Source organism: Budorcas taxicolor, chromosome 9 (assembly GCF_023091745.1).
Source record: "Budorcas taxicolor isolate Tak-1 chromosome 9, Takin1.1, whole genome shotgun sequence".
In the NCBI taxonomy this organism is placed as follows: domain Eukaryota; kingdom Metazoa; phylum Chordata; class Mammalia; order Artiodactyla; family Bovidae; genus Budorcas; species Budorcas taxicolor.
This window is the reverse complement of record NC_068918.1, coordinates 61,892,234-61,915,636: the sequence shown is the minus strand read 5'-3', so window position 1 is coordinate 61,915,636 and position 23,403 is coordinate 61,892,234. Positions and strand designations below refer to the sequence as shown.

The 23,403-nt window shown below is 41.6% G+C and overlaps 1 protein-coding gene and 1 non-coding gene across 3 annotated transcripts in view; both read left to right on the top strand.

Moving 5' to 3' along the window:
* STX7 (syntaxin 7) overlaps positions 1-23,403 on the top strand; it is a 60,769-nt gene that overhangs the window by 18,976 nt on the left and 18,390 nt on the right. The gene's annotated exons all lie outside the window — the stretch shown is intronic.
* On the top strand, positions 5,244-5,354 carry LOC128053627 (U6 spliceosomal RNA). The gene has a single exon (XR_008199945.1). It is a non-coding gene; the product is annotated as a U6 spliceosomal RNA (small nuclear RNA).

The window sequence follows — 23,403 nt, the reverse complement described above, 5'->3', positions numbered from 1 at the left end:
ATGCAGAGTACATCATGAGAAACACTGGGCTGGAAGAAGCACAATCTGGAATTAAGATTGCCAGGAGAAATATCAATAACCTCAGATATGCAAATGACACCACCCTTATAGCAGAAAGTGAAGAGGAACTAAAAAGTCTCTTGATGAAGGTGAAAGAGGAGAGTGAAAAAGTTGGGTTAAAGCTCAACATTCAGAAAATGAAGATCATGGCATCTGGTCCCATCTGCTGCTGCTACTGCTGCTAAGTCGCTTCAGTATGTCCGACTCTGTACAACCCCATGATGGCAGCCTACCAGGCTCCCCCGTCCCTGGGATTCTCCAGGCAAGAATACTGGAGTGGGTTGCCATTTCCTTCTCCAATGCATGAAAGTGAAAGGTGAAAGTGAAGTCGCTCAGTTGTGTCCGACGCTTAGCGACCCCATGGACTGCAGCCCACCAGGCTCCTCCATCCATGGGATTTTCCAGGCAAGAGTACTGGAGTGGGGTGCCTTCTCCACTGGTCCCATCACTTCATGGCAAATTGATGGGGAAACAGTGGAAACAGTGGCTGACTTTATTTTTTTAGGCTCCAAAATCACTGCAGATGGTAATTGCAGCCATGAAATTAAAAGATGCTTACTCCTTGGAAGGAAAGTTATGACTAACCTAGATAGCATATTGAAAAGCAGAGACATTACTTTGCCAACAAAGGTCCATCTAGTCAAGGCTATGGTTTTTCCAGTGGTCATGTATGGATTTGAGAGTTGGACTGTGAAGAAAGCTGAGGGCCGAAGAATTGATGCTTTTGAACTGTGGTGTTGGAGAAGACTCTTGGGAGTCCCTTGGACTGCAAGGAGATCCAACCAGTCCATCCTAAAGGAGACCAGTCCTGGGTGTTCATTGGAAGGACTGATGCTGAGGCTGAAACTCCAGTACTTTGGCCACGTCATGCGAAGAGTTGACTCATTGGAAAAGACCCTGATGCTGGGAGGGATTGGGGGCAGGAGGATAAGGAGACGACAGAGGATGAGATGGCTGGATGGCATCACTTGACTCGATGCACATGAGTTTGGGTGAACTCTGGGAGTTGGTGATGGACAGGGAGGCCTGGCGTACTGTGATTCATGGGGTCGCAGAGAGTTGGACACGACTGAGCAACTGAGCTGAACTGTATAGAAATTATTAGTGTAGCTCAGTGAATTATATTACAATACCACACGTCAGGAAGTAGAACATTGCCAGCTTCTTGTAGACCTTCTCATGCTTAGAGCCCATTCATACTGTCCAGAGATCACCAGCATCTTGACTTCTGATGTCACCGATTAACCTTCCTAGTTCTCAACGTTATCTAATGGAATCAGGTAATTTATGTTAAATGTCTTTCTCCCATTAGGTTTGTGCACTTTCTAAGTATTGTTGCATCTGTGTTGTTGCAGGTAGCTGTCAGTCCTAGGTTTTCATTAGTGTATTCAGACATATCTAGTTTTTCTTTCTACTGTTGCTGGACGTTTGGAGTGTTTCTGTGTTTTTGCTTTGTTTGGTTTTGTTTTTTCCTTTTATGAACAATGCTGAGTGAGCACTCTTGTACATTGTTTTGTTTCATGTGTGTGTCTGGAAATTGGGTTGCAGTGTTGTAGGATAATGTGTATGTTCAACTGTAGTAGATACGGCAAACCAGTTACCCAAGTCGTGGCCCCACCAGCCACTGTATCAGTTTATGTTGCTCCAAATTCTTGCCAATATTTGACATCTGCAGTCTTTTAAATTTTACCCATTTTAGCCACGGTTGTGTCCCATTGTGATTTATATTGCAGTTCCCTGATTAGAACCAGACTTTTCAGAATTTCGCTGAGTGGGGAAAATCAGTGAGACAATAGAAGTTTCTAATTAGGCAAGCTCTGTGTGCGTGCATGCACATTTCCTGAAATCAGATCCAGAGACCAGTGTGACCTGAGTAAGCTGTCTAGTCTTCCAGGGCATGATTTTCTTATGTATTTTTTCTGTGGGCTGGATTATGATCTGTTCTAACTTTAACAGGCTATAATTTTAACCAAGAGAAATTGGTTAAACCAAGTAAAAAAATAAAAGTCCTGAGAGCTCTTCTGACATATGTGAGATTATTCTCTTTGGTATTAAGAAACCAGTTGCCATATCTGGACCCTTCATGCATGCTTTTAAATTCCCATAATGGAAATAGTCATCCATAAGTTACAAGTAGAATTCCACTGAGAGCTTTGTATTATTTCTAAATAATAAGAGGTGGGAGAATTGCAGCTACAAAGGGTTCTGGGGTGCATCATGTCAGAATTAATTAAGTTATGAATTGAAGGAAGTTGATAGATAGAAATAACCACAGCTGACTACGAAACACATTCATTGAGGTAAAAGTTTACCATACGTATACATCACAGTAAGTCTTACCAGTGCTAATAAGAATTCTGGCATTTGAGTATTGGTTTAAAGGATAATCTAAAAGAGGAAGCTGGAGAGTGGATAAAGCTTGCCTTTGGAAAATGAACCAAAAAAAGATCCATTGGTAACTTTATAAAATATGAATGTGTACATGTAGAAGTTTTCTTAGCAGAAAAAATATGCGTGATATGTCATATGTGTTCCAGAAGATTTGAGAAGTCAGGACTTTGTAGGGGGGCCATAAAATGTGTGAACTGAAGCCCATATTATAAAGGTTAAGGGAAGATGACTGAAAAAAGATTTGTGTTGAATCTTTATTGTTTTATTTTTTTAATTATATATCTCCTATAGATTAAAGCTATTGATCTAACACAGATTTGTTTAGATTTGAAGTAAATATTATTGGTTTCTCTGTTGTGATTTCTTTCCTTGTTTATTGAGAAGGATCAGTGCCTGGCTCTTATTCTCAGAAGGTCCTTAGGACTTTGAGATGAAACATAAAAATCTCTATAATGGTGTAAGCCCTTTTGTTTCTTTTACGAATGAATGCAGTTCTTTTAACTACAGTCTGTTGAAGGACACTCTTTTTGCACCTTAACACATGACTGCAAAAAAGGGAAGCTGGTATCATCAACTTCTCCTTTTTGGTTGCCAGAGCAGACTTTTCTTTAAAAAGGATCACCAGTCCTGAGAAGTTAATAAATTGACTGTAACAGTGTATTTACCTAGGAAATGGAGCTGTTTCCTTCCTTTTCCTAGGGCGATTGGTTGGTGAGTGTTGGTGGAAGGGAAGGCAGTTTATAGAAGGAAATGAATAGAAAACATGTTCTCTCTCTCTCCCGCTCCCTCCCTCCTTTCCTTAAAATGCAGTATGTTTTATCTACTTCTGATGTCACATGTCTGAAAATACCTGGTTGAAGTTTTTTCCTCTTGAGGAGAGAAGCTTCAGTAGCTCTGAATTCACTGTTGTGATTTTCTTCGCCTACGGTGTTGACATGGAACAAAGGGAGGGGTAAAAATTCATCTTAATCCAAGGGAATCTGAACAAATAGCAGCCACCCTTTCTTCTCTCTGATGCTTTTGCCTACGTGATTGAACGCGAGTGTGGTTTACAACTGAATGTGAGTGAATACTTTCTGTTTGTTTTAGGAACTAAAATTTATTTTATGAACTAAAATAAAGATACAGCTCCAGGGAGCTCTGTCCCTCACTGCCCCCATAGGTAAACTGTCTGTCCTGAATGTGAACATTCTTACCCTTGGTCCCAACCTCAGTCCCTAGTTCTGTGTAGTCTTTGCTCCCCGTTTGCAACCTAATGCACATCCTGTTGGTCCCACTTGCCAAATTTGTCCTTTCCCCTCTGCCTCTGCTGTCACCAGGCAGGTCCCAGCTCCTACTCTTTCTTCTCTGGGTGAAAGCAGTCTCTGAATTGTACCCCCGGCTCCCATTCCTGCCCCCCTGCAGTCTCTTCTCCATACTGTAGCCGAGGTGAAGGATGTCAGACCATGTCAGCCCGCCATGCACCACCATACCTTCCAAGTCTGATCCTGCCCTCACTCTCCAACTCCTGCCACTCTCCCCCTTTGTAGATTTCAACCACAGTAGCTGCCTTACCCCTGACTGAACAGTTGAGCTCCTTCTTAACTCAGAGTAATTGCACTTGCTTTTCCTCTGCCTCAAACATTTTCTCAAATCTTGGCACAGTTGGCTCCTCCTTGGCATTCAGGTCTCAGCCCAAAGGTTGTGTCATTAGACATATCTTCCCTGACCTATCGTGTGCTTCCTCCACTCATTCTTTCTCATTAAACAGTTTTGTTTCTGTGATGCCTGTCATCAGTAAGTCTATTGTTCAGTCACTCAGTCATGTCTGACTCTCTGCGACCCTGTGGACAGCAGCCTACCAGGCCTCCCTGTCCATCACCAACTCCTGGAGCTTACTCAGACTCGTGTCCATTGAGTCAGTGATGCCATCCAACCATCTCATCCTCTGTCATCCCCTTCTCCTCCTGCCTTCAATCTTTCCCAGCATCAGGGTCTTTTCCAATGAGTCAGCTCTTCGCATCAGGTGGCCAAAGTATTGGAGTTTCAGCTTCAGCATCAGTCCTTCCAATGAATATTCAGGATGGACTGGTTGGATCTCCTTGCAGTCCAAGGGACTCTCAAGCGTCTTCTTCAGCACCACAGTCTGAAAGCATCAATTCTTTAGTGCTCAGCCATCTTTATGGTCCAACTCTCTTCTATTTGATTGGTATATTAAACTACTATAATTGTCCACTTATTTTCTGCATTCCCTACTAGGATGCAGCTCCTAAAGAGAAAGGACTTCACATGCTCTGTTCATAGCTCTGTCTGTCCTATAAGAACAAATGAATAATCTCAAGTAGGTTACCCTTTAAGTATGCCTGGCATGTACTAGCCATTATAAATGTTTATTTCTTTTCTTACCTTTGACCTTATGGCAGGAATCTCTTCTCACTCATTTGGTAATGAGATGCTGGTTTGTGAATTCTTACGTATTTCATCTTTATGATTTTTTTCTAGGTGCCAACATTTTTTCCTTTACTACGAGAGTCTCTAATCTCTTCTATGGCAGGGGATCATACTTTAATGCAGAGTTATATCCCTCAAGAGCTTTGCATACAGAGGCTATTAAGAATCCATTGGATGACAAAGGATAGAATAGAAAGGCAAGAATAGAAAACTTCAAAGAAGAGAATGTTATGATTTCAAGATGTGACCCTGGAGGGAAGGAACAGTTTGATAAGATGGGAAGCGCTCAGCAATCCTGACTACAGTGCTACAATGTAAAATCAACTGAATGAGAACAAAACAAGGTTTATAAAGAAATCTTAGTGCTCACATTGGCAGCACATATATTAATACTAAAAATGGAATGATACAGAGATTAGCATGGCTCCTGTGCAAGGATGACATGGAAAGGGAAAAAGGTATCTTAGAAATCTTATAGGAAAGGCACAATACGTTTCTATGAGCCTGGTTCTGGGGCAGGGTGGGGGCTGGGGAACCAATGTTGAATGTGAATAATGGAAAGGGAGAGGGGAATGAGAGGGTACAGAAATCACTCTATGATGCATGGATTCATGCAGCATTTGGAAATACTAGGAACATTTCATCTAGAGGGGGATTGGATTGTTGCTTCAAATAGTTGAAGGGATGTCAAGAGGAACCAGAGCTCAAATTGCCAACATCCATTGGAAATCATGGAAAACGCAAGAATTCCAGAAAAAAAGCCACTTCTGCTTTATTACACCAAAGCCTTTGACTGTGTGGATCACAACAAACTATAGAAAATTCTTCAAGAGATGGGAATACCAGACCACCTGAACTGCCACCTGGGAAATCAATATGCAGGTCAGGAAGCAACGGTTAGAACTGGACATGGAACAACAGACTGGTTCCAAATCGGGAAAGGAGTACGTCAAGGCTGTATATTATCACCCTGCTTATTTAACTTCTATGCAGAGTACATCGTGTGAAATGGCAGTCTGGATGAAGCACAAGCTGGAATCAAGATTGCCGGGAGAAATATCAATCACCTCAGATATGCAGATGACACCACCCTTATGGCAGAAAGTGAAGAGGAGCTAAAAAGCCTCTTGATGAAACTGAAACTGGGGAGTGAAAAAGTTGGCTTGAAACTCAATATTTAGAAAACTAAGATCATGGCATCTGGTCCCATCACTTCATGGGAAATAGATGGGTAAGCAATGGAAACAGTGACAGACTTTATCTTTTTGGGCTCCAAAATCACTGCAGATGGTGACTGCAGCCATGAAATTAAAAGACGCTTGCTCCTTGGAAGAAAAGCTATGACCAACCTATGCAGTATATTAAAAAGTAGAGACGTTACTTTGCCAACAAAGGTCCATCTAGTCAAAGCTGCGGTTTTTCCAGTAGTCATGTATGGATGTGAGAGTTGGAGTATAAAGAAAGCTGAGCACCGAAGAATTGATGCTTTTGAACTGTGGTGTTGGAGAAGACTATTGAGAGTCCCTTGGACAGCACGGAGATCCAACCAGTCAATCCTAAAGGAAATCAATCCTGAATATTCATTGGAAGGACTGATGCTAAAGCTCCAATATTTTGGCCACCTGATGCGAAGAACTGACTCATTAGATGCTGGAAACGATTGAAGGTGGGAGGAAAAGGGAATGACAGAGGATGAGATGGTTGGATGGCATCACCAGACTCGATGGACGTGAGTTTGAGCAAGCTCTGGGAGTTGGTGATGAACAGGGAAGCTTGGCATGCTGCCATCCATGGGGTCACAATGAGTTGGACGAGACTGAGTGACTGAACTGAAGTGTCAAGCGGAAGAGGATCTCCCTTCTTTTTGTATGATGTTAAAGAGAGTAATTAAGAGTTGAGTCGAAGGAATTGCAGTGATTATGAGTGGTACTTCCAGCAAGTTTTCTGAGGTTGCTATGGGCTGGTACAGGTTACTCTTTCATCCAGGTGTTTGAGCGTACATCAAAGATTCTTGACAAGTATCTTAATTTATTCATTAATATATGTATTTTTTTTAACCTTCCCCTCTCGTAAGCTCTGTCAGGTTCCTTGTTATGGACTGAATTGTGTTCCCTTATTCATTTGTTGAAGTCCTAATCCACAGTGTGACTGAATTTGAAGATAGGGCCTTTGGAAAGGTAATTAAGGTTAAAATAGGTCATGAGGGTGGTGTCCTAATCCAGTGTGACTGGTGTCCATATGAGAAGGGGAGAAACACCAGGGATGCCCAGGCACAGAGAAAAGGCCACATGAGGATATAGCATGAAGAAGGCCATGTGCAAGCCAAGAAGAAGCATCAGGAAAAGCCCACCCCACTGGCACCTTGACTTTAGGCTTCCAGCCTCCATCCAGAACTGCGAGAAAATAAAATTCTGTTGTTTAAGCCACCACTCTATGGTATTTTGTTATGGAAGCCCTCACAAACTAAACACAGCCCTGCATTCCTTGGCATGTTGCACTGGGGTTTAAAGTGACAGGAAACCCAGATAATGCTGAAGTTGGCTTTTGAATCCCAAGATTCTACAGTTTGTTGTAATGTATTGTATTTCAAAAGTAATGTGGGTTCGTGTGGTTTAGGCAGGTATTGATACAGAAGGAGAGAAGAGATATTTATATTAGCTTCTTTGATTTTTATGAAAAACTCAAGATTCTGAAAGATGTTTTCATTTACTGAATAGCACATTAGGAAGAGTAATTCATGGATAATATAGAAATACCTTTATTAAATAGTCCTTTGTTATAAGATTTCTTCTGTTTGAAGTGATTACTGATAATGACCATAATGATAAGCCAAGACTGAAAGTGTGACATTAGTTGATTTTTCAGCTCTTATCTACCAAAATCCCTAACTCAGGCTTTTACTCTGGGTAGAACTAGACTTTTGAACATGTAAATAAATGGAACTTGGATACACAGATAAGAGAATGTTCTCATCTAGGTATCATTACACTAAGTATTTTCTCTGTATAGAACTTGGAAGGATTCATTTGTAAAAACAGCATGAATGGTAAGTTTCCCCCAGTGTTAAACTTATAATCTTAGGATAAAGTCTCCATGAACAGAGGTTTGGTAAGTGCTGTATGGCACAGTCATATACTAGAGGACGCACAGTGTTGGGCTCAACTAGAGTTTTGGATTTGTCGAATGGTTAAGATGAGTAGAGGGAGGGACTCAAGGACACAAGCAGGGGAGTAGAAGATGATGATGTTTAGGCTGGCTGTGGAGTGCAAGTTGGGTCAGGAGGCCAGTGAACCAAGGGGGAGGGGGAGGTTGTGTGAGGGAAAGTGACAAAGAGGCAGGACCTAAGGGCTCTAGGTCCTGGGAGTTGTCAGAGGCTTGTTGGGATCAGGGTACCAGTCAGAGAGTGCTAGGCATACAGGAGGTGGTAATTTGTAAGTAGTATCTATGAAACTAAGGTTATGGAACAGTTAACAGGTGTTGGTAATAAGAAGGCATTCGGTTAGATCTTAGAGTGTGTGATTTTGAGAGGATGGAGGATAAGTTCATTTGGAAAGAAACATACAAAGAACTGGGGCTTCCCTGTGACTCAGCTGGTAAAGAATCTGCCTGCAGTGCGGGAGACCTGGGTTCAATGCCTGGGTTGGGAAGATTCCCTGGAGAAGGGAAAGGCTACCCACTCCAGTATTCTGGCCTAGAGAATTTCATGGACTATACAGTCCATAGGATTGCAAAGAGTCAGACATGAGCGAGCAACTTTCATTTTCATAGAAAGAACTGAGGCCAGGATTGTTGTTCAGTCCCTCAGTCAGGTCTGACTCTTTGCGACCCCATGGACTGCAGCGTGCCAGACCAGGATGGTGGCAGGCTTATCAGCATGGGTATTGAGATCACCAGGAGCTGAGAGAGAGGAGTCGAGAGTGACGGTGAACCTGTAGCTAAAACCATCAGAAAGTCGGGAGTGTGACCTGAACAACCCAGAGTGACACCCACTATTCCTGGGGCTCTTGCTTTCTGTGCATCTAACCTGACCTGTCATTTTTTCTTCATTGCAGAAAAGAATTCTAAATTCTTTTTCTTCCCCAGGTTACTCTAGTTTCTGCTTCGTTGGTGCTTATTATCTGGCCCTCTTGCCTGGGAGCTCTTTTGTGATCTTGCTTTAAAACTGCAATTGCTTCACTGAGTTTAAAAAAAAAAAAAAATTCAGTGCTATTTTGGGTTATAATTTTCACCTTATCCACTTCTGTGGTTACGTTTTTTTTCCTGCTGCGTTTTCCTCATAGGGAGTTTTGCTGTTCTTTTCCACAGTTTTTTATAGTCTTCCGCATGGTTGTTATATCTGTTCTTTCTGTTGTTATTCAGTGGAGTGAGTGTGCTTTTCCTGGCTGTGAAGGGAGAGGGAGGAGTCAGACTCGACTCTAGGGCCCCTTCCTCTCGGTGCTGCCCTAAGGCACCGTTTCTTTCCCCCTCTGCCTCTCAGAACCTAGGCCGGTGTAGGAGGGCTTTCCCCTCCAGCCATGGTGTCCCCCCATCACGCCATTGACTCCCAGTGTTCAGCTGCTTCTTTCTAAGGTGTCCCTTTCCTCTTAGAGAAAGGTGACAGTTTAAGAGGTGGGTAGCCGGGGACCCGAGGGTGGTCTCAGCCTCCTGATGCCACCGCCCCCAGCAGAGCACCGCCCCCGTTCCTTCTCAGCGCTGCTCCTGGACCCCTCCTCGGGGTGCACTCGTCGTCTTCTGCTGGTGGATACTTGCGGGTGACATTTTGGAGCTCTGCCTCCCCTGCCCTCATCTGCAACACCTCCTCACTCCCTGTCCACACACGTGGCTTCTCACCCAGGATCTGCTCTTTTCTGTTCCTTTTGGCCACATGTGCATATTTTTGAGGATTTTTTTGTTGTCTTGGTTTCTCTGAAAATACAACTGCGGTTGGATTTCTCCCCCCACCCTCACTCTGTTCTTTATGGCTTGGGGAGGGAAGAAGAGGCAATAACATGTGAGCCAGCAGGGTGTTGCGGCTAAAACTGATCAGGAATTCAAACTGAGGTTAACAGTTGAGGAAGCACTGTCATTTAAGCGGGAGGGGGATTCCTCACGTGGCTAATACTGCTGCTGCTTTTGGAGCAGGGGGAGGCCATCAGCAGATGACAGGAAGGAAGCTCGTCCAAGAGGTGAGGTGGGCTGAGGAAGGGTCAGGAAGGCTGGAAAACCAGAAGGAGTAAGGCTTTCCCGCTGGCAAGCCCCCCTGTGTTAGCTGTGTACACAGACCACCCTCTCAAGGGGCCGTGTCCTACTCTGGGCCTCTGTTAACTCCTGATTCTAGACTCCCTCCGACTAGGTCGGCTGGGCAGGCCCATGTGACAAGATGTTAGGTCTGAAGTCTTTGCTAAATCAGAGCTTGCAATGTTCTGGCTACCTTCGAATTCCAAAGTACTGTTTAGATACAGTTGGCAAATGACTCGCTTTTGTACTTTGTTCATTTTTGAGAACATGACTTCAGATTTAACGTTTTGTTAGTCTACAGAAGCTTTAAAATGCCCGAAATTGCAACTTTGTTCCACTGTGTGCCTTTCTTGAAATATCTGGGAAGAAAACCAATGAGGAATTTAAAATTAAATGTGTTCTAGATGAGAGACTGCTTCATGGAAGCAGGACTTGCCTGCGGGTGTTGGAGTACCAGGAGGGCAAGCACAGTAAACCAGAGGGCTTGGCCCCGGCCGCACCAGCTTCACCTTCAGCTTCTCAGCCCAAGACTCATTCTTTAGAAAATCCTTCATTTTCCTCCCCACGATGCACATCAGTTTTTTCACTCTTGAAGAAGATAAGCTCCCTGTTCGGGTCACAAGACAACATATTGGGAAAAAAAGCCCATAATTATTTCAGTAGTTTTCTTTCAGATTTTCTAACGAGTTTTTCTACTTACCATGTGCTTTTTAGAATTACAGTATACTTTTCTTGGTTTTTCCTGATATAAGAAAATAAACCTAGGTCACTTGATTTTTTTTTTTTTCTTCAAACCTTTTTGTGTTCAGACTTATTTTTAACCAGCTGATGCACGTATTTTTTCATGGTGCATTATCTTATGCACCTTGTACTGAGTAATGATTAGCCCAACCTAATGATTCTAACTCTGATTATCGTAAAGTTACCAGTAATAGCATCTTGTGTTCTTTGATTAGGTTGGTACAAAAGCAGTGCAGTTTCAGACAGTGAATTTTAATCGTTATCTGTTCAGTTCAGTCACTTAGTCATGTCCAACTCTTTGCGACCCCATAGACTACAGCACACCAGGGTTTCCTGGCCATCACCAACTCCCGAAGCTTACTCAAACTCACATCCATCGAGTCGGTGATGCCATCCAACCATCTCATCCTCTGTTGTCCCCTTCTCCTCCTGCCCTCAATCTTTCCCAGCATCAGGGTCTTTTCCAGTGAGTCAGTTCTTTGCATCAGGTGGCCAAATGATTGGAGTTTCAGCCTCAGCTTCAGTCCTTCCAATGAATATTCAGGACTGATTTCCTTTAGGATTGACTGGTTGGATCTCCTTGCAGTTATAAATAGGCTCAAACACATCTGTATTAATCAGAATAGGAACCATTACAATCAACCCATTCTTGCTTATTTGAGAAATAAGTTTGTGTATTCCTGTAGCATAAAAATTTGTGCTTTCAGCAAACTGTTGGAAAGCGTTTTCTGCTTCCTGCTGGTTGTGAAAGCGTTTTCCCTGCAAAAAGTTGTTGAGACGCCTGAAGAATTGGTAGTCAGTTGACAAGAGAGGTCAAGTGAATGTGACGGATGAGGCAAAACCTCGTAGCCCAATTCGTTCAACTTTTGAGATGCTGGTTGTGCAATGTGTGGTCGGACATTGTTGTGGAGAAGAATTGGGCCCTTTCTGTGGACCAGTACTGGCTGAAGGCATTACACCTTTCAGTGCATCTCATTGATCTGCTGAGAACGCTTCTCAGAGGTAATGGTTTCACTGGGATTCAGAACGCTATAGTGGATCAGCCTGGCAGCAGACCACCAATGACCATGACCTTTTTTGGGTGCAAATTTGGCTTTGGGAGGTTTTTTGGAGCTTCTTCTCAGTCCAGCCACTTAGCTGGTCATCGCTGGCTGTTGTGTAAAATCCATTCTTTTGCCACACCTCACAATCAGGTTGAGAAATGGTTCATTGTTGTTGAGTAGAATAAGAGAAGACGACACTTCAAAATGATGATTTCTTTGGTTTGCAGTCAGCTTATGAGGAACCCACTTACAGAGCTTTTTCACCTTTCAATTTGCTTTGAATGCCGAATGACTGGAATGTAGATGCTGAGTTCTTCTGCAATTTCTCATGTAGTTGTAAGAACATCACCTTTGATGATTGCTCTTAATTGGTCATTGTCAACTTCAGTGGCTGGCCACTGTGCTCATATTCAAGGCTTTCGTTCGTCTCCTTTGCAAAACTTCCCTAACCACTATTGCACTGTACGTTCATTAGGAGTTCATGGGCCAGACTGTTGATGTTGCAAGTTGTCTCCACTGCTTTACGACCCATTTTGAACTTGAATAAAAAAAAATTGCTTGAATTTGCGCTTAGTCTTTGAGATGATTGAATGACATCACTGACTCAATGGACATGAGTTTGAGTAAACTGTGGGAGTTGGTGATGGACAGGGAGGCCTGGCGTGCTGCAGTCCATGGGGTTTCAAAGAGTTGGACGTGACTGAACTGAACTGAAAAATAAATATAAAGTAAACAGCAAGTAATGCATTAGCAAAAAAAGCACAAAGCAAGAAATGTCCATTAAAATGATAATATAACATAACCACATTTATTTGAGAATGTATTCCAATATCAAACAGCAAAGTTCAACAGTGCAAAACCACAATTACTTTTGCACCAACCGAATAGAAATCTATGCCATTTTGCAGTGTTTTTATATATACCATCTTCTATAGTATTGATGCTTAAAAGCACCCTTTAAACTAGATGGTTTGATAGATGAGGAAAGCCTGGAGGCTAAAACAGAGTTTGTTTTTACTTAGAGTTTGTTTAATATTTAGTAGGGATTTTCCCCTGTTAATAGTTCAGTTTCTCACTTGTATGTAACTGCTAGACACGGTCGCTGTCAGGTAATAGCTGACTTCCTTCCCAATTGGGGGTTATTACTATCTGCTCTTGATTTGTATTTATCATTATCTCCACAATTCTCATAACTTTATCAGAGTTTATTAGATTTCAATACCTTCCTACAGCATGTTTCACATTAGTTAACATATGTTGATAAGAATATTCTTATTCTTCATTTTGCTGTAAGAACATCACCTTCAATGATTGCTCCTAGTTGGTCATTGTCAACTTCCAATGGCTGGCCACTGTGCTCATCTATGACTTCCAGAAGAAAAACATTAAGTCCCTTCATGCTGTTCTCTCTCATTTAGTAAGCTCTTTCTGTTTGCAGTACAAAGCCCTGACGTACATTGCCCCGAGTTGGAGTTCCTGATGACTGAGGAAGAGGTGATTTTCCCTCCACTTGACCGTGAGGCAGTTATAGCTTGGAGAGATGAGATCGGTTGCCCAAGGTCAGCAGCCAGGAAGGAGTGAGGTCAGGCTTCCAAATCAAGCTGTCTGGCTCCCAGACTGCTTGCTGGTCAGTGTTAAACTCGACTTCCTGTGTGTGATGTGGGTGAGACTTGAGTCAGAATCTCTAAACCACTTGCCCACATGTTTTAATAACCGTTTTTTTTCCCCATGATTGACAGTTTCAGCTGAGTTATTTTGGATTGAGCAACAGAGCTATTTTGTGCCGAAAGAGCAGGTGGTTGTATTCTGTTCTCCGTTATTTGGAGACATTTCTTTGAAGGTGGTCTATGTGCCTTTTAGGGCTAACTCAGGGTGTCCCCAAAGCCTGGCCACTCTCACTGGTCAGACAGTGTCCTCCCTGGTTCTCTGGGAATTCTGACAGGTGGTAACAGTGCACAGCCTCTGATAGCATGCCTATAGTGGTACTGACAAAAAAAACAAACCCTTTGCTATGAAGCAGTTTTTTCCTTAGGTCATCCACTAGATGGCAGCAGACTCTTACGGAACACAGTGGGTGTTTGGTACAGAAAAGAATGAAGCGGCAGAAAGGGCATGGTTTGAGTTTTATATAAATAATAATGCACTTTTCCTGGATGTGTAGGAAATGGTGTTCTCCTTATGTTATGAAAAATGTAATATACTTTAATGTTACCTCTCTAGTAGAAATAGTGCAAAGAGTTGTAGATTGTGAATAATGCAAAAATAATTTGTTCGTTGTATTCTTGTAGTAGTGCATCTTGATTTAATCCTATCTCAGTGTATTAGGTGCGTTTTTCTTCAAGTAACTGTTTATGGTTATGGAAAGAATTAATTCCTTAATTTTCATGTTTCACAAGGGTTTTTTTTTCTTTCAAATTAGACATTTGCCAGTAAAAATGAATATGACTACTTCAAAAATTCGCAATACTCCAGGCAAGGTAATGAGACGAAATCTACTAGACACGACTTGGGAGAAGCTAGGAATGATTATCAGTTATTTTAGATCACTATCCTGTTTGTTACCTACCTAGAAACCTCTTTTTTGTCTGTCTGTCTCTAAACCAGTTTTTTTGTAAACATTTTTGAACATGTCAACATGAGTAAGGCAAAAGATCATATAAGCCACCATCCTAAAACTAGGAGATAGTCAGAAACTGGAGAGTAATAAAATAGATTGGTAATGATACATCAGTTACTCTGCAAAAATGTTCATCCAAAAAAAATGAAAAAGTAACCATAATTGTTTCTAAATTAATGTGAGAAGAGCAGCAGTTAAAAATAATAACTGACACAAACCAGCACCTTTAATGTACCGGTATCATTTTGTGGTTGTTCAGTCTCTCAGTCATGTCCAACTTTTTGCGACCCCATGGACTGCAGCTCACCAGGTTTCCCTGTCCTTCACCATCTCCTGGAGCTTGCTCAAACTCATGTCCATTGAGTCAGTGATACTATCCAACCATCTCATCCTCTGCTGTCCCCTTTTTCTCCTGCCTTCAATCTTTCCCAGCATCAGGGTCTTTTCCAGTGAGTCAGTTCTTCACATCAGGTGGCCAAAGTATTGGAGTTTCAGCATCAGCATCAGTCCTTCCAATGAATATTCAGGACTGATTTCCCTTGGGATTGACTGGTTGGATCTCCTTGCCGTCCAAGGGACTCTCAAGAGTCTTCTCCAACACTGCAGTTCAAAAACATCAGTTCTTCAGCATTTAATCTTCTTTATGGTGCAACTCTCACATCACGATTACTGGAAAAACCATAGTTTTGACTATATGGACCTTTGCTGGCAAAGCAATGTCTCTGCTCTTTAATATGCTGTCCAGGTTTGTCATAGCTTTTCTTCCAAGGACCAAGCGTCTTTTAATTTCCTGGCTGCAGTCACCATCTGCAGTGATTTTGGAGCCCAAGAAGATAAAGTCTGTCACTGTTTCCACATCTGTTTGCATGAAGTGATGGGACCAGATGCCATGATCTTTGTTTTTTGAATGTTGAGTTTTAAGCTGGCTCTTTCACTCTCCTCTTTCACCTTCATCAAGAGACTCTTTAGTTCCTCTTCACTTTCTGCCATAGGGGTGGCACATTCTTTCTGAAAATTGCAGAAATTCAACTTCTTATACATGCGTGCTCAGTGGAAGACTTGCAGCACTGCTCAAGTGTGAAATAGACTTAGTAACATAGTGTATACTTAGTACACTTAAGTACCATACTGAACTCAGTTATGGTTACAAAGTTTTAGTAGTTTCTACTAATTTAGGACAAGGATCAGCCTATTTTTACTATAAATGGCCAAATAATAAACATTTTAGGCTTTGCAACACACATATGGTCTCTTGTGTATTCATCATAGTTGTTTTGGTTTTTGTTAACCTTTTCAAAATGTAACAACCATTTTTACATTGTATACATTTTTACATTGTTTTATACATTGTATAAAACGAGTCTGAAAGCCCCCACAGGCCATATATGGCTGACACTGATGTAAGAGGGTGATGCTGGTGTTATGTAATGTGATGTCTATGGAATCTTGCTCATAGGGCCTGAAGAAAGGACAGGTGTTTATTTCCTCATCAGTTGCAGTAGGGCAGAAGGCTCCTTGTGGTCCATGGTAGGCCTTGAAATGTGCTTTGAACACCACTTGAAGCACCAGAGCGTCTCAGCTCAACTCCTTCAATTTTGCACACTTATTTTTCCTTTCTTTGCTTTGGCAGCTATCGTACCTGGATTAGGAAATAATCTTTTTAAAAGTCTTTTACTCTTAGCCCTTTTAGCACTCTGAAAAATACTGTTTTAGAAACTAAGAAGTCTACATTCTAATCCCAGCTCTTCTACTTAAAAATAGCCATAGTTTCTGGAACAAATCAGTTATTCTGTCTGGTATTCAACTTCATGTGTATAATAAAATTGAGCTAATACCATATAATATTTCTCCTGAATTTGATTCAGTAATTTCAGATGTGTGTTTCCATAGGCTCTTCATCACCTGATCAGATGATATCTTCACTTGTTCCTCAAGTTTGTGTGCTTAGTCACTCAGTTGTGTCTGACTGTTTGCAACCCCATAGACTGTAGCTTGCCAGGCTCCTCTGTCCATGGAATTCTCCAGACAAGAATAGTGGAGTCTGTTGCCATTTTCTCCTCCAGGGGCTCTTCCCCACCCAGGGATCAAACCCGCATTTCATGCGTCTCCTGCATTGGCAGGTGGATTCTTCACCACTGTAGCACCTAGGAAGCCTGCTCCTCAAGGTTAGAGCTGTACAGATTAAAGAAACAGGAATGATTGTTGATGTCCAGAAATCCTGGTGGATAGTAGGTACCCAGGCCATGTTGAATGAATAAATAATAAAGGAACATACCTACCTCTGTTAACTTTCTTCTTATATATGCCTTGTGTTTTAGAAATACATATGGGGCTTCCCTGGTGGCTCAGAGGTTAAAGCATCTGCCTGCAACGCGGGAGACCTGGGTTCGATCCCTGGGTCAGGAAGATCCCCTAGAGAAGGAAATGGCAACCCACTCCAGTATTCTTGCCTGGAGAATCCCATGGATGGAGGAGCCTGGTGGCCTACAGTCCACGGGGTCGCAAAGAGTCGGACACAACTGAGCGAGTTAACTAACTAACTAAGTCTTAATATGTAAGATTCAGTCTTTCTGATGCTGTTTTGTGGCTCAGTTTAAAAATATTCATTGAGTGTCAACAATATGGTAGATGCAAAAGATCTGATAATGAACAGTGAATACCTAGTTCTTTCCTTTAGGAGTTTATTTACCCTTGTGGTTGGAGGAACCAGTTGATAATCTGAACATCAAGTTATGTCTTAAGTATGATACCGAGGTTCGAATCTCCAAAGTAAAGTGTCTGGTATCTTGCACTTCAAAAATAATACAAATGCCTCCTCCATTAGGCTCTTTGGATTGTCCTTCAGTAGAACACCTATACATAGGTCCTTGTTTGAAACATTATGAGAGCATTTATACTATGTATTGATACTTTTTCCCCTCCTTTTCTAGATTGCATACTGTTTGAGTGTAGGAGGCCTTGTTTTACATTTGCATTCATGAAAAACATCAAGCACTTAGTTAATTAAATGCACTCTATTAGGCAAAGCTGAATGGTTGCCTTTCTAAGAAGCTTCATTTTATGAGGTACTGTGTTATTCAAATTATTGTTTTAGAGTGAAAAGAAAGTTGTCAGCTAAAGCATTTGACTTGTAAGCAACTTTGGTATTTATGGAACCTCAATAGCATTCAGTCAGTCTAGATTTTGATTATAAGTAGCTAAGCTAGTTTTATGAGTCTGGTCTTTCTTTTCTTGTGATTGTTGCTGGGACTCTGTCATTATTAATCACCTGCATTACTCATAATGGAGGCCAGCAAAGCTCAAGGACTCAGAATGGTTTTGTGACCGTACTGTCCAGTTTGTTCCCCCTAAGGACTGGTTCTGTAATGATACTTCCCAGTGGTGCTATTATAAACCAAAAAGATCCAATGTCATAAAAATTTGGGGTATCAGATGGCCAAAAATCCCCATTATAATTCATCTCTTTTGTTTTCTATAATGAATATATTTCTCCTTTTTTTCATATTTAAGCTTGAAAAAATTAAAAAGCCCCATTTAGCATGGTGCTGCTATTGCTCATACAACCCGCACTCCTCTCCCATCTCCGCTGACAGGTAGAACCAAGACGTGTATTTCCTGCTTCCAGTGCCAGGTCTGTTTGGTGATTTCCAGTCTATGCCTCCTCTGATTCAGCAAGATGGGGGGTCACAGTATTTCCTTAATCTGTGGACCAGAGTTTAAGTGTAACTGCTAACAACATGCCCCTATAAAACAGTGGAGAATAGAGATAGGGAAGGAAACAAATAGTTAATTTAAGGATCCACATTACAGAGCAAGGAACAGAATATTGACATGTGCTATAGTCTGCCACTTAATGGCTGGAAACAAGGCTGCAGTTTCTACTAATCCTTTTCTCCTGGATAGCTAGTCCATGTTCCTTTTACCTTCTTTTTGTACCTCGACTGTGGAGTAACCCAGACTTTCAAACCCAGATCGTTGTTGCTCCTGCTCACGTGTTAGATCATACTAACTTTTCTGATTGAAGACGGCAGTATTAGCTAGTTCCCTGCAGCTCATTTCCCAAGGTTTGTTTAGACTTCTCCCTCTGGCTTTGCCCTGGGCACACTTTTACTTCCCCTTGATAATGACCTCAGTGGACATTGTGCTACCCTGGCCCCAAGTGGCCCCATGTAGTCTCAGCTTCCACTCAGGTGGAGCCACGGTTACACTCCTTACTTGAATATTGTCTCTAAATCATTTCAAGGGATGGAAGAAAAGTTTGTAAATGGGTGAAAGTGAAAGTGAAGTCGCTCAGTCGTGTTCGACTCTTTGCAACCCCATGGACTGTAGCCGATCAGGCTCCTCTGTCCATGGGATTTTCCAGGCAAGAGTACTGGAGTGGGGTGCCATTGTAAATGGGTAGTTAGATGTAAATGTGAACTATTTCTCTTCACTTTTCCACTTTAGGTCCTAAATCTGAGTTTTCTTTGTGGATATGGTTGAAGCAGCACCAGAGAGTGGTGGGTCTTTGCAAGCATAAAGGTCCCATGGGATTGCATTTCAGCTTCCCAAGATACTGTCGCTCAGGTGACACCGTAACTGGATCTTTAAAAGGCCATTAGACATTCTAGGAATCCAGCGGCTTCCAGATAAAGGAGTACTGGCAGACCAAGGAATTCTTGGTCTTTGGAAGCTCTGTTTTATATATATGTATATATATATATACATACATATATATATGTGTGTGTGTGTGTGTGTGTGTGTGTGTGTGTGTATATATATATATATATTTGTTTTTTTTTCTCTGTTACATTGAGTATCTTAATCAGGAGCACTGGTGTGTAGAATGATTGTGATTGATACATGGATTCAGAAGCCGGTGGGATCATGGGGGGAGGGCAGCAGAAGAAGCAGTGCAAAATCCATAGTGCTGCTATTTCAGTCAATATAAAATTCCACCTTCACCAAGATGGAAGGGCTCTAATCATCTTGCCGCTGGGTGACTGGCTCATAACCCCCAAGAATGGTGCCATATTGTAAATTTACTTTTGATTGCTGTTGACTGCAAACTGGTACATGGCATTGTCAGTAATCATGTTAGTCTGAAGAAGGGGAAGTCTGTGTTGGCAAGCCTGTATGTAGTTTTTAATTCTTAAACCATTCCTGGTTGTTTATTCCATTGAACAAGTACTGCAGAAGTTGGAGTGAGAGGCAGGTTGACTAACACACAAAATCTAGAAAAGAGATACATCAACAAGACAGTGAAAGTGTTTGTCACTCAGTCGTGCCTGACTCTTTGCAACCCCACAGACCGTAACCCACCAGGCTCCTCTGTCCTTGGAATTCTCTAGGCGAAAATACTGGAGTGGGTAGCCATGTCTTCCTCCAGGGGATCTTCCCTACCCAGGAGTCAAACGCAGGTCTCCTGCATTGCAGGCAGATTCTTTACTGTCTGAGCCACCTAGGAAGAACCTGTCAACAAGATAACATAACACCTAATATGTAGCAGGCAACTCAAGTCACTGGGTCACCCAGTATATCACTGTTTACTTTTTATCCAAGAATCAGTAGTAGGACTAGAACTATTCCTCAAAAGGGTAATATTGGCTTGACAAAGAGCATCATTTTGCTCAATGAATCTAAGGGACTTCTCTTGTTTTTTTCCTAGTGGACCTTGCCACTAGTTTTACGCAGAACCCAGAAATTCCACAGGTTCTGGAGTTACCATTGGATCAAGCAGGTCATTGAAGCCAAGTTGTAGAACTGCTTATGCCACAACTTGAACCAGCAGGATAGCCTTTTCTGTTGGGGAGTTGAAGCCAAAGCCAGCAGCCTTTTAGGGCATTCAGTAAAATGGATTGGAGCCACATAAAAAGTGTGACTAAGCCGTATTTTCCCATTTGTATTTGAGACTGCAAAGAAAAGCAATTTGCAGGAGTATATCAATGATCCATACAGATCAATGGGCCAAGATTCTTCACTAAGAAAACAGGTTTCTGCATTAATTTATCTTCTGTCTGCTGGCATACTTCCATCCTTCCAAGGCACCTAAGAGAACATGTGGCTTCTCACTTTGCAGATTTTAAAAGCACATGAAAGCAATGTATTGGACTTGTGTAGTGTTCTGTAGGAGGAAAGGCTGAATAATCTTGACGTCTGACTTGTACAGTGATGAAGAGGGTGTATAACCCTAAGATAAGACATTGAAGGCTTGCCGCCCACCCCATCCAGCTGAAAGCATACTCCTCTTGTTTTCTATTTTTTAGGATAGAGCAAAAAGTGTTTACCATATCAGAAGGTTTGTACAAGGCGCCAACAATTTTGATGATGTGTTCTAGCAAAGAGACCACAATTTGAGGAGCATCTCGGTTGGAGTCACCATTTAAAGAAGCCTCTGCTAGCCATCGTTACTACTAATGTTTGCTTTCCTCATCCTCTGCACAGGCCAGTCAAATGGGCGTAGGAGAGGCTTCACAGCTCTCAGCTCTCTTCAGGTCTTCCTGACATTTCTGGGCAGTGAACAAGAAGAGGTGTGGCTGATCGTCTTCTGTTTTGTTGAAGTGTAGAGCCCTGGGGCTCCCAGTTATGTCCTCCTTTGCATATGAGTTCTTTCTCAGGGAGAAAGGATGAAGACTGGGGTTGCTGAGTGTATCTGTTTACAAAAACCAGGGAAATAACCATTTGGTGGACTTAAGCTCCCTCCCACTGGGTCTATCAGAAGCATCTCTACTTAATTTCTTTTTAATGGCCAAACAATTTTATATAGCGTCCATGCATTAAAATTATTTATCCTTTCTAGGATTGACACTTTTTAGTCTTTTTTTCTTTTTTTTTCTTGCTATTCATGTTTTCAGTGAATATTATTAAAGGTACTGTTCCTGGCCTACTTTTGTCCTGGCTTGTCTGACCTTTCCTTGGTTATTTCTGATTCTTTCTACATGATGAATATTACTCCTCCCTATGTCTTTACCTTTATGAAGACTTTTGCTTATGATTATATTATCATCTGCTTATTTTGCTTGACTTTTTCCAATCTGATATATGAAAAGTTGATTGTCAATGAAGTTGAACTTCGCTTATGTTTATTTGCTTGTCATTATTTTAAGATGATACCTTTTACCTTTTTTTCATTGGACTATTTTTATATTTCCAACTTATAGGAGTTTTTTTTTTCTGTATTAAGAATATTAACCCCTTTACTCATCATATGCTGCAGGCATTTTCTCCCACGTACACACACATATGTTACTTGTATGGATTTGTAATAAAGATACATATTTTTCATATAGCATTTAAACTTTTTGTGTATTTATTGCCAGTTTGATAATATTTTCCTTCATAGTTCTTAGTTTTGTATTATACTTGGTTAATATTTTGAATCAGTTCAGTTCAGTTCAGTTCAGTCGCTCAGTCGTGTCCGACTCTTTGCGACCCCATGAATCGCAGCACGCCAGGCCTCCCTGTCCATCACCAACTCCTGGAGTTCACTCAGACTCACGTCCATTGAGTCCATGATGCCATCCAGCCATCTCATCCTCGGTCGTCTCCTTCTCCTCCTGCCCCCAATCCCTCCCAGCATCAGAGTCTTTTCCAATGAGTCAACTCTTCGCATGAGGTGGCCAAAGTACTGGAGTTTCAGTTTTAGCATCATTCCTTCCAAAGAAATCCCAGGGTTGATCTCCTTCAGAATGCACTGGTTGGATCTCCTTGCAGTCCAAGGGACTCTCAAGAGTCTTCTCCAACACCACAGTTCACAAGCATCAATTCTTTGGCACTCAACCTTCTTCACAGTCCAACTCTCACATCCATACATGACCACAGGAAAATGTACCTGGGCCAAAATCATAAATAAGATTGTGTAATAAGTACATTTTTATAGTTTTATGTAGCAGTTTAATAGTTTCAATTTTTAATGTTTAAATTATTAATTTTTTACAGATTTATTTTGCTTCATGAGGTAACATTGAGTTCTCTGTTTTAACCCCCAAATGATTGGTCAGTTTCCTCATGTCATTTATTGAGCAGTCTTTTTTTCACTTCAGTTCAGTTCAGTCGCTCAGTCGTGTCCGACTCTGCGACCCCATGAATTGCAGCACGCCAGGCCTCCCTGTCCATCACCAACTCCCAGAGTTCACTCAGACTCACGTCCATTGAGTCCTTGATGCTATCCAGCCATCTCATCCTCCCTCATCCCCTTCTCCTCCTGCCCCCAATCCCTCCCAGCATCAGGGTCTTTTCCAGTGAGTCGACTCTTCGCATGAGGTGGCCAAAGTACCATGGCCTTTTTAAAAGACAAGAATCCTCTTGAAATAACGATAAATGCCTGGATCAGTTTGTCTTACCAGCATACTTTTTTTGAAAGTGAAGGCTTTAAACCCCTATAAGGTAGCCTAGGAGAATCGGCTGAGGTTGAGAAGGAAATAGATAATTTATTGTACAAAGCAGCCATAAGTTTAAAACAGCAAACAAAGTTTCTCATCTCACAAAAGAAAAGGTCTATTACCAAAAAAAAGAGCAAAAAGAAATTCCTTTGTAACTAGCTGAATGGTTAACAGTTGCTATATGTCTCCTCTCCACTATTTATATTTTCCATCTCTGACTTGAAAGCAATATTCATTACATCATCCTGAGTGAACAAAAGTAATCCTGTGTTTTGGAATACAATCATTCCCTTGATCCCATAAATAAACAATGACTTTTTAAAAGCATTTAAGCTATATAAATAAACGACTTCTTTTAAATGAAAAAGAATGGGTGACTTGGATCATTTTTCTCTAGTTCTTGGAAATGTGAAAGTTCTTTACTTTGAGATGGGTTTTCAACTTATCTCTGCTTGCCATTTTATTTGTGTACAGAAATGCATAAAACTAGAACCTTCCCCTTTGTAAAGAGCCTTTTTTTTATTACTATTATTACAGTGGTAGA